Consider the following 12,207-nt stretch of genomic DNA (forward strand, 5'->3'; position numbering starts at 1 on the left):
GCCAACCAAAAGTTTTTGACCCTCACTTGACCAAGGAGCGACAGCTCTTTAATAAGCACAAAATGCAATTATGTATAAATGATTATGATCATTTTCATAACAGAAGTTCCAACAGTTTCAAAAGTTGCCAATATGTTCGCTCCTCCTAATATAGTCTAAAAGCAACCCCAAGCAAAACAATTTAAACTTTCCCCTATAAATGATCCCTCTAACTAAGTGTGTGTGTGTGTGTGTGTGTGTGTGTGGTTACGTGTGTGTCTATGTGCTAATCACAATCGCACCCCATTTCACCTGCCGACTAGCTCCTAGCCTCTCCCCAGACAGAGAGACAGAAGCCGCTCTCGTGTATGTAATAACCGAACCGAAACTATGTATGTGTACTCTACTGAATAAATGTTTTCATCAAGAACCTCTACTAAAAGCTTAATCAAAAGATATAAAAGTATAAAAGATAATAGCATCATCGAAACTGCTCCTCAGACTAGCTTTCACTCAGACTCTGGTTTTGGTTTCACTTCCTGCAAAGCATGTAACTTCAAAAACATGTAACTTCCTGTCTTATTTTGGCACAGAGTTACTCTACGTGGGGCCTTTTCTTTCACCATGCCGTGTGCATATAAACATTTAAGATTATAAATTCAACTCAACAGTTTAAAGTGGTTATATCTGCACCTGTAATAAAAACTTAATTGGGTGCCAATATGTTTAAACATCTAAATGCAATATCACTATTAATAAATGCGTCAATGCAGATGCTTGTTATATGATTATGATGCAATAGCAATAACAAAATAATGAAACTAGAAATAGTAAAATGAAATAATAAAAATGGCAGAAAAATAACACCTCAATTCCTCACAAGAGACATTTTTAAAGTGAACAGGAATTTTTTTTAACTGCATAAATAAAGGATACATAAAAGTCACAGCCAAAAACTGATTGCGGCTTCTACCTTGTTACAAGAATGTTGTTTGTTGCTCAAGATGACTTGATATAATTCATGAGGGATATATTTGACATGTTTCACATATTATAGACCAACAAGTTAATTATAGCAGTTTAAATACAAGCAATCAGTTTTTGGCAAATACCGGAAATCAGTTTTCGGCAGACAATCACTTTTTGGCACAACACCTGGTCCTCAGGTGGACGCAGCCTCTGAATTTGGACACCCCCGGCCTGTTTCTGGCCGGACAATAATAATGGTGACATTTAACTTATTTTATCCGATAAATAAACATTGTTAAATGGTAAATGGCCTGTATTTGTATAGCGCTTTACTAGTGTATGTATATCTATCTATCTATCTATATATATATATATATATATATGTGTACACCACTCTCCCCCCCACACCCCAACAGCCCCTTTGAATGTCTCCCTAACTCTGAGGTCTCCAGGTTGGCAAGTATGTGCTAGGCTTTGGCCCACATCAGTCTAAAATTGTATGTAACCATGAATAACGTGTTGCCATGTCCACCAGGAGAAAATGGACAGTGTAGATGTAAAACAAATATGCCAGCAGTTTATCTCAGTTAACGAGAGGAGAAGGCATGTGTTTGGCTCCTTCACATAGTGGACATTGAGTTGTTGTGTGGGGCACCAGTAGTCCATGTATGTTGCTGTAACAGTAGTTCATGTTTAGAATAAAACATCCCAGCTCACTGATTTGATAGGGGTAATAGTGTGCCTAAAATGTTGCATAATTTTGCTGAGAGATCTTTTACTTTGTGGTAATCTTAGATGAGTAGTTTTATGGACAAAAACCACCAGGTCATTCAGTGTTCCCTTAGTGCTAATGTATGACATGTAAGACATTTTGGTGTACTATAACTGAAGTAATGTTGTTAAGTCCTTAAGGTCATATTCTTTTATTGTCATGACTGTATTTGAAGCTATTTTTAGTTTTGTATGATACCTGATTTATATGGAATATGGCTGAAGTAAACTAAAGTCTGAAATACTTAGTCATTTGTTTAATAGTAATTTAACATTATATAATTCACATATAAAACTATGAATTGTAATTTTAAATGATTTAAAAGTATGTAGAATAGCATATGTAGGCAAGTATATTTCTCCTTTTGTTATCAAGAAGCAAAAACAAAAAGGAAAAAAAAAAGAAACAGGGCAGGGTTTGGTGGTTGAATCATCCGTCCCCACCAATGCCAAAACCAAATCTACGCCCTTGACTATAATTATATAAAATGTAATAATTTAGTCAGAGTTAAACCTTCCTCCAGTTAATTCAAAAACAATTTTAATTAAGGTGATAAATATTTAAATTACTCCTGGGAGATTTTTTAAGTATTTTATTGCACCTTCTGTCTCTGCCGTCTCTTTCTGTAGAGTCCCTTTTCTTTCTAACTTCTCTATTTTTCTTCCAGTCACTCGCCTCTGTCCTTCTTTCCCTGTGCCCATCTTTCTATTTCCTTTCCATCTTTTCTTCACATCTTTCTGTCGACTGTCTTCAGGAGATGAAAATTACATCTTTGCCAGCCAGGGCAGTTTTTCCTGTGTGAAAAGTGACTCATTCAGTGTTTCAATTAGCCCACTCCTGTTGATTCAACTTTGAAGTCCTTTTTTATTCTTTGGCTCTCAACCCTCTTCCCGGTGCCACTCTGACACACAGACTCTTGGGGGTGGCAAGCCCTTCCCAGGCACCTACCCAAATTCTCTCTAGCAACTAGAAATGGTTGCATATGTCCTGCTTTGCTGGAGCATTAGAGAGAAAATTGCATTTGTGTTGAGAGGGATGATCCATCTGAGATGCTGCTGTTCCTCTTCGAATTCATGAAGCACATCTCCATCAATTGACAACGTGTTTACTGTAAGGCCAATTGTGCTTGCACTCCAATGGTTCCAGTAATAAGCTAGAATGTGTCCTATTATGTGACCCTCTTAGACTAGACTATGTTAAATACCCAACTGTAGGTTTGGAATCATGATGATAGATGAGGGCGTTTTGTAGCCAGGGCTCTATTTTTTCTGAACTTCCCAACTTAGGGACTAATATAAGCTATATTACCTTATCTTAAATTTGTCTATGGAAAAAAATCAAATACTTAATGTCATGCCATTTCATGTATTGCACTCCATGTGTGTTAATTACAATTTTTGATAGTATTGGGTCATCACTGACCAATGTTGGGCAAATTACTTTGAAAAAGTAATTAGTTATAGTTACTAGTTACTTCTTCAAAAAGTAATTGAGTTACAATATTATAAAAGTAACTAATTACTAGGAAAAGTAACTATTGTATTACTTTAAAACATTTTTAAACTTCTGGGGTCCAGGGTATAATTGGCCATATTTTATATTAATGTTCTTAAAAAAATGCACTGAGCTCATGAATGCAAACATCAGTCTAGTACATTAACAGCAGTAATTACAGTGCTGCACTGTTTGGCATCAAAATCCAAGAGTGGTGGGACCAAACCAAAAGCATGTACAAGAAAACACAAGCAGACACAAGGAAAGAAAAAGATGACCTTACAAAGCTCAACGGAGAAAAAACTGAGTAAATACAAACAGAAGAGAAGAATCTTCACACAGAAGTGAACTAAATCAGAGCAATGATGTGGGCAGGAAAATAGAAAAAGGAAAAACAGAAAGCCACATAATGAAATGAGATATAAGAATAGTGATGAGTATGAGAAAATGAGAAAAGTAAATTGAAAAAGACGAGCAAAGAGCAAAGAATACTGTATACTCATGCAGGCAAGCATGAGATGCATGAAAAATAAACCAATTAAAAAATTTCCTCAAAAAAAATCTAAGAAGTCCAAAGGTAAATCATATCATAACACAAAGACAGTGGTATCGATAAAGGTGGAGCCCTTTAATCGACAACTTCAATTTAAGGAAGAAGTCAAGGTGGATGAATGGCTCCACAAAAGTTGGGCATGGGGATCCAGTTTTAGCAGACACATGGTCAAAACAAATATGAGCAAAGGTGGATGTCTGTTTATGTAGCATTGTAGCCATTAACCAAGTATAAAGAGGATGTCAGAGTGGATGGATGACTTGATAAAATGCCTGATGCAACGGACTGCTATTTGAAGCTTTCAAGCATGTCACTTGGTCTTCTTTAGCAGGGAAACAACCCCAACTTTGCATGGTTGTAGATCCTAGCTTAACCGTTTTCATCTCCTTTCAATATCCTCTTACAATCATCAGCTCTTCTCCTGGAGTCTTCTGTTAATAAGTATGTTATTTGAGGGAAGGAAAAATAAAGAAATGAAAGAATAGGTGATCTAGGATTTTCAGCATGGTGCAGAAAAGCTGGCAAAAGACAATTTGTCTGGCTGTGTATTTAGAAGTGTGGTATGTCATATTGAGCCTGTAGACAAAGTTACTTGGTTTTCTGAGCTCTGTAGACATTTAGGTAATGTTGGATGTCTGACTATAATGAGAAAATGTCTCCATATTATCTGTTTGAAAGTGGAACACGATGCTACTCTGCTGTTAGGATGTACGATTTGTATCAATGTAAGTCACTTTTTCGATAATTTGAGAAGGACAAATTTCTTGTTTCACCCTCCAGTGTACACAACTTATTTATGACACCACCTCAGTTAGATTTAGATGACATTAGCTTGGCCTCCAGTAATACTGTGAATACTGTAATACTGAGAATTTTTGACTAGAATGTCTTTTAGCATGTACATTAAACAAACATCTAGCACGGCTTGGAGTCATTTCTGCAATATCTCTAAAATTAGAAACACCCTGTCTTAAAGTGAAGCTGAAAGCTAGTTCATGCTTTTATTACTTCTAGGCTGAACTATTACAATTCATTATTAATCCATTCCTCTAAAAACTCACTAAAAAGCTTTCAGTTGATCCATCCAGTTGATGCAGCCATAATATTAACTGGGACTAGACAGAGAGACCATATTTTTCCAATATGAGGTCTCTTCATTGAGAAATTTTGTTCATTTAGAATTGAATTTAAATAACACTTTCATGTTTCCTTTGAAGCAGCTTATTTCACACAAGTGAAAGTGCAACCAAACCAAACAACTGAATGAAACAGGAGTCCCGCTGTGTGTTTGTCTACGGAAGTTCGTACTTCCTGAAGACAATGCTCCAGGTGGCGTCCAACCCAGAAGCACCTCCGCGCTGAAGCTGCCACACCTGATTACTCATATCCAGCTGCCTCCAATCATCCGCCATCTTGGGCAGAGCTTTTTAACGGTGTGGTTGAGAGACAGTCGGCACTGGATTGTTGCATTAAGCCCGGTAGTAGCTGTAGAAAAGTCCCATGACTGAGTTGTGCGTCTGCAAGGGTATACCCTCACCGTTTGTTGTGTTTTGCTTTCACCAGGAGTTGGGGAGGAGGATCTTGGGAGGAGGATCACAAGCACAGAATTATTTCCGGAAGGACAGAGTCGCACTACCAAGCACTGTTGGAGAACTGGGAGAAGATCACTATTGGACACACACATTGAATTCACACATTGAATCGTATTCTGAACAGTTTTGCACTGTAAATAAATGCACTGTCTCTTCATTAAGAGCTCCGCATCTGGGTCCTCTAATTCCACTTACCGTGACAGTTTTCACCAAACTTTAAAAGTGGCATTAAACTGAGTGAAAGCCAAGCAGAATTCATAGCCTGCGATTTTAGGTGGAAAAATATCTGACAGCCCGAATCACAAAATGATTGTTGGAATATGGTGGACCCTGAAGGATGAAATTAATCTGATTGAATCATCAAATCCTAGTAAAAGAACATTTACAGTACATTTGTACATATTTTTAAGTACATTTGGAGTAAACTTTGAATGTTGCCCTGCTGTGACATCATCATCCTCTAACTGTAGAAACATCATGTGTTACTCTGAAAACATGTTTACTTCTGATGCAGAGTTAGACAGTTAATATGGAGGCATCATAGGGCAGCATGGTAGTACAGTGGCTAGCCCCGTCCCCTCACAACAGATGGGTCTGGGTTCAAACCTGCTGGTTTGTGTGGCATTTGCTTGTTCTTCAAGCATTTTGTTCCCTCTTACAGTCCAAACACATGCATAGTGTTCCCTACTACTGCTTGGTCACAACCACTGATGTATCACTGTAAAGCTATTTCACTATTAGTAAGTTGTGTATAAAAACAGGTGAGATGACTAGCACTGATTATTTTGACCCAGTGCATTAATCTGCTAATAAATTTTGGGCATAAATGGTTTAGAAACATCTCCCAGTGCCCCAGTGGGCTAGAGCTGCTATGGTGGCATAAGGAGGACACAGTCATATTGCTGCATGTCACATAGTATCAAAAACGTTTGCATGCACAAAACAGCAATCTTGTCATAATTGTATTCTGAGATTCAGATTCACAACATCAAGTCACACAGAATTAATGAGTGATAGAAATGCATTTTTGCAGCTCACAGTGGGTGATGGCACCTCTGTGTTTTACTTAGAAAGAAATGAGGAATATGCCCAAATCTCCCATAACCCTGCTGAGAGAGGCAGTTTAGAAAAAGAATAGCAATAAGCTTGAGGATGCCGTGGTTTCTGCCAGGATGAAATGGGGCATGGCAAGAAGTTAAAGACAAGAGGATATTATCCATGATCTTGGATAAGTCTTCCTAACAACATGCATTAGCTGAATGTTAAGGGATTTTTTAGGACTTTAGGAATTTTATTATGTTATGCTTAAAAGTACATTTCATCTAGATGCCGTTTTAGACTTTTTCAGAATGCTTCATGTAAAATCGACGACGAACAGGATCAAGAAATTGACGCTCTGCGCATTGCAGTAATGCAACACAGGGTAGCATTGGACATGATTCTCGCCGAGAAAGGAGGACTATGTGTCCTCTTTAACAACACATGTTGCACATACATTCCAGATAATGTGCACTCATCGAACATGACTGATGCTCTGAAAACACTCAGACAACTCCGGCACGCACAACAACGAGACTATGCCACAAACACAGAAGACTGGCTTACGTGGCTTTTAAGCGGCTCTTGGAAGTCCCTGCTGATTAAAGGACTTGTTTTTGTTGGTGTTCTTTTACTGTTATTGTGTCTTTTCACTTCATGTGTCATACCTTGTTTGAAGAACATGGTATCAAAAATGGTAACTGCTTCAATTCATGCTTACATTACCCTGTCTCAGAATGAAGATGATGATAATGAGATAGACACTTGGATATAACATACTCACAAAACCCACTATTTTATGATGTCTTGGCTAATAATGTTTACAAGTGGCCATAGACTGATACAATGTTAGTGGTTGCTATGTACATATACATATGTACAACAGGAGGGAATGTTAAGGGATTTTTTAGGACTTTAGGAATTTTATTATGTTATGCTTAAAAGTACATTTCATCTAGATGTGTTTGCTCTTTCAGTGTTCAGCTTAAATAGAGAAGTTACGCTCTGTTCAACAGGAAGCCTGCATGCAGCACAGTTCTATTTTATCTCTTCCTGTACATGCTACACGAATATGCTTGGGGTATAAATAAAGTCTGACAACTGTTCCAGGGTGTAAGTCTCCGTTGAGTCTCACCCGTGTACACGTTGACCTGTCTGAGTGTCATTTATTCTGACCTGAGTTGCACTGCAGGAAAACTCCTGACACTGAAGAAACAAGACACCCCCCATCTGCAAAGAATTGTGCCACTAGATACGATTTAGTGGAAAACAGCACAGCTGGGAAGACAACGCACCTTGTTATCCTCCCATGGAACCCTTCAAGAAATGCTGTGGCCCTCAGAACACTCTTAGCGATGCACTGAATTGAAGGATATTGCCAAATAGATGCAGTGATCATGGCTTGGTGTTTTCTCCCTGTGTTCTCAGAATCTCTCTGGTGAAACACTGCTCTGTAATGGAAAACAATTTCACCAGCTGTGTTCATACAAGTGCGCACAGAGTAAAATGATCTTTTTCATCAGTGGTGGGCCTGTCAAACATATGTTTAATTTTATTTGGCTTAACTAAGCTAACAAACTGATGCAATGATTACTTTAGACTTATCAAGCATTTCCACATTTTTAAAAATGTTTTCATTTATTTGACATTTCACAAATGTTCTGATCCTAACACCTTGATGTAGAGCACTTCAATCTTCCTTGCCACATGTCTACATTTCTGTGCCAGTCCACAAGTTAGTGAAGTCCCTTCACTGATGACACTGAGACTAGCATTTGAGGTTACCATTTCATAAAGCCTACAGCTGTGTACCTGTGGAACATCTGATTTTTCAGACTTTTACTTTGGTGACCATGCGGTTAGTTTATTAGTTTGCACTGTTATGGGGAGGCTGTAGCTCAGGAGGTAGAGCAAGTTGTCTTCTAATTGGGAAGCTGATGGTTTGCTCCCTGGCTGCTCCAGAGTACATGCTTGTACGTCCTTGTATGAATGTGACTAAATGACTACACTACTACACTGGGTATCATGATGGACTCAATGCTAGTTTCAGCTCTCACTACATGTGAAATAATTTTAATTTTGATAATGATCATTTCCATTGGAGTAAAACATGTTTATGCTTTAGGCAAGACCAGTCTTGTGATTGACAAGTAGATAGACAAATTTCTTCAATTTGATAAGTTTTAGACCCTCTGAAGTAGACTGAGACTTGAATGAACTGGACTAATTTCTTATGCACACTTGCTGTGGGAAAGTAAAAATTAAAAGAGTGAAAGCAAAGCAACCTTCTACTGTGCCTTTTTCTGCCTTTATCCTGAATCTCCATTAATAATCAACTTGGATCACACACAGTAGGAAAAAGATTAAATATAGTTTGTGACCAAATTTAGAGGTTCTAAATTTGTCATGACAAGGATACCCAAACAATCTAATTCACTTAAAGTTCACTTAAACCCAAGGTGAGTCTGACTGTGGAGCTAATATTGCATTCAGGAGTTATCCAAAGGTAACTTAACTACTATGAGCTATAGCAAAAGTCCACAAAGGATACCTACTTATAGTGGAAAACAATCAACAGGCATACAGAAGAGGAACAAGAGAGAGCAATAAGAATTAGAAAAGGACAGAGAGAGATAGAAGAAATAAAGCAGACAGGAGACGGTTCACGCCTGGCTGAGCTCTTTATCTGAGCTCTCACCTGAACAACTGACGTCTATCTGCTCTTCAGACTGTCACGGTTGACAATGATACACTGCAGCTTCCAAAAATACCACAGCTTTAGATGAACAACACTAGTGTCAAGAAGACAGAGCAGGGGCTGATGGAAAACTCCTCCCTGGTCCAGCAAATTACAAACAGGAATAAAATCTATGATAACCTTGCAAGTCCTCCAAGGGCCATTGAACTAATCAACAGGGGGGGGGATACAAATACACTTGTACTCATACATGTCAAATGCAGATGCTATAGACTGAAATAACAATTACAGCTCAACTGATTATTTTATCTTCTCAGGTGATTCAGGAACCAAAACAATAATGCATTACTGAGAAATATGAGGTTGGGAAAACATGGCAGTGTTGATTGGTCTCTAAGACCTTTGTAAGACCTTCTTGAGAATGAATTTCTACTGGCAAGGAAGAACGTTTTACCTTTGACATTTTTGTGGAGCAGTTCATTATACGGCAGAGAGCCTGATGATGCAAAAGACGAATGCCATGAAAACTATTACCACTTACCTCAGGTCCCTGTCAGGCAGCACATAAAAATGCACCATTTACAAAATGTTTATTTGCCATCCTATATTAGAGTTTAAAAAGACTTAAAATCTTTCATTTTCACTTACAGTTAGCACCACTTGTGGATCATTCAAAGGAGAAAGTTGTCATAAGCACATGTATAAATACTGTGTTATAGACCGGTCCAGAAGCCTCCAGAACTGTAAAATGAAGGTGTCAAAAACTGCTGTTGCTTTAATGGCTACTTGCTTGTCAAATCTTCTTAGACTCCCATTTTGTAAAATGTTTTTTTTTGGCCTGTTAACTGGCTTTATTGGGTAGCTACAGTGAAGATCGACAGGAGAGCGGAGGTTAAGCCATGCGGCACAAGACCACAGGTTGGATTTCTTCTCTCAATTTATCTCTCTCAATTTTATTTATACGTATAGCGCCAAATCACAACAACAGTCGCCTCAAGGTGCTTTATATTGCACAGTAGATTGTACAATAATAGATACAGAGAAAAACCCAACAATCATATGACCCCCTATGAGCAAACACTTTGGCGACAGTGGGAAGGAAAAACTCCCTTTTAACAGGAAGAAACCTCCGGCAGAACCAGGCTCAGGGAGGGGCAGCCATCTGCTGCGACCGGTTGGGGTGAGAGAAGGAAGACAGGATAAGACATGCTGTGGAAGAGAAACAGAGATTAATAGCAGGTACAAGTCAATGTAGAGAGGTCTATTAACACATAGTGAGTGAGAAAGGTAACTGGAAAAGAAAGACATCATGGGAATCCCCCGGCAGCCTACATCTATTGCAGCACAACTAAGGGAGGATTCAGGGTCACCTGGTCCATCCCTAACTATATGCTTTAGCAAAAAGGAACGTTTTGTCTCCTGAATCCAAACTGGAAGCTGGTTCCACAGAAGAGAATCAAATCAGAATCTGAATCAGAATACTTTATTGATCCCTAGGGGAAATTATTTTTGGTTTCAGTGCTCCAGTATAAACAAACAGTAACAAAGACAGACAATACACTAAGTAAGAATAGCACAATATATACATACATATATATACATAAAAGTCACTTATTAATAAATAGCTGAAAAAGGAAGAACATGTGCGAAAAGGATGTAGCTGTTGCAGTAAACAGTGTGTTAAGTGGATGAGTTGTACAGAGAGATGGCCACAGGCAGGAATGATTTCCTGTGTCGTTCAGTGGTGTTTTTCGGTAATCTCAGTCGTTCACTGAATGTGCTCCTGTGACTGACCAGCATGTCATGGAGTGGGTGGGAGGTGTTATCCAACATTGTCTTTATCTTGGACAACATCCGCCTCTCCGACACCACCTTAAGGGAGTCCAGCTCCATCCCCACAACATTACTGGCCTTACGGATCAGTTTATCGAGTCTGTTGGCATCTGCGACCCTCAGCCTGCAACAGCATAGAGGATTGCACTGGCCACAACAGACTCATAAAAAATCCTGAGCATTTTCTGGCAGATGTTGAAGGACCTCAGTCTCCTCAAAAAATAGAGACGACTCTGGCCCTTTCTGTAAAGTGCTGTGGTGTTTTTAGCCCAGTCCAGTTTATTGTCAATGTATACTCCGAGGTATTCATAGTTATCCACAATGTCCACATTGACCCCCTGGATTGAAACAGGGGTCAAGTGCTTCCTGGTCTTCCTGAAGTCCACTACCAATTCCTTGGTCTTTGTCACTTTGAGCTGCAGATGATTCTGCTCACACCATGTGACAAAGGAGTCGACCACAGCCCGGTACTCTGTCTCATCACCCCTGCTGATGCATCCAACCACCGCAGAGTCGTCAGAAAACTTCTGAAGATGGCAGGTCTCTGTGCAGTGGCTGAAGTCTGTGGTGTAGAAGGTGAAGAGGAAGGGGGAGAGGACAGTCCCTTGTGGTGCTCCTGTGTTGCTGATTACCTTGTCAGACACACACTGTGGGAGATGTACATATTGTGGTCTTCCTGTCAGGTAATCAACAATCCAGGACACCAGAGAAGCATCCACCTGCCTCGCTGTTAACTTATCACCCAGGAGGGTCAGCCTGATGGTGTTGAAAGCACTGGAAAAGTCAAAAAACATGACCCTCACAGTGCTCGGGTCATGTTTTTTGAGGGGCCTGAAAACTGAAGGCTCTGCCTCCCATTCTACTTTTAAATACTCTAGGAACAACAAGTAAGCCTGCAGTGCGAGAGCGAAGTGCTCTAATAGGGTGATATGGTACTACAAGGTCATTAAGATAAGATGGGGATTTGAACCCGGGCTGGCTGTTTTTAGCCATGCGGCATACGGTAACCAGCTCATCTGACTGAGCTAAACCAGTGCACCACAGGCAACTGTTAGTGGTATTAAAACAACGGGAATGCAGCAAATCAGCTACAAAGTGGTAGGCTATGTAAAATCACCAAGCAGAATGCAAAGTCTTGGATGCAGTGGTGTAAAGCAAGCACCAAATGGACTCCAGACGTGCAGAGATGCATTCTCTGGAGTCAATAATCATGCTTCGCTATTCCTATACTATTACGGTGTCTGGCAATCTGATGGATGAGTCTGGGTTTGGTAGTTAC

This window comes from Oreochromis niloticus, linkage group LG2 (assembly GCF_001858045.2).
Source record: "Oreochromis niloticus isolate F11D_XX linkage group LG2, O_niloticus_UMD_NMBU, whole genome shotgun sequence".
NCBI lineage: Eukaryota > Metazoa > Chordata > Actinopteri > Cichliformes > Cichlidae > Oreochromis > Oreochromis niloticus.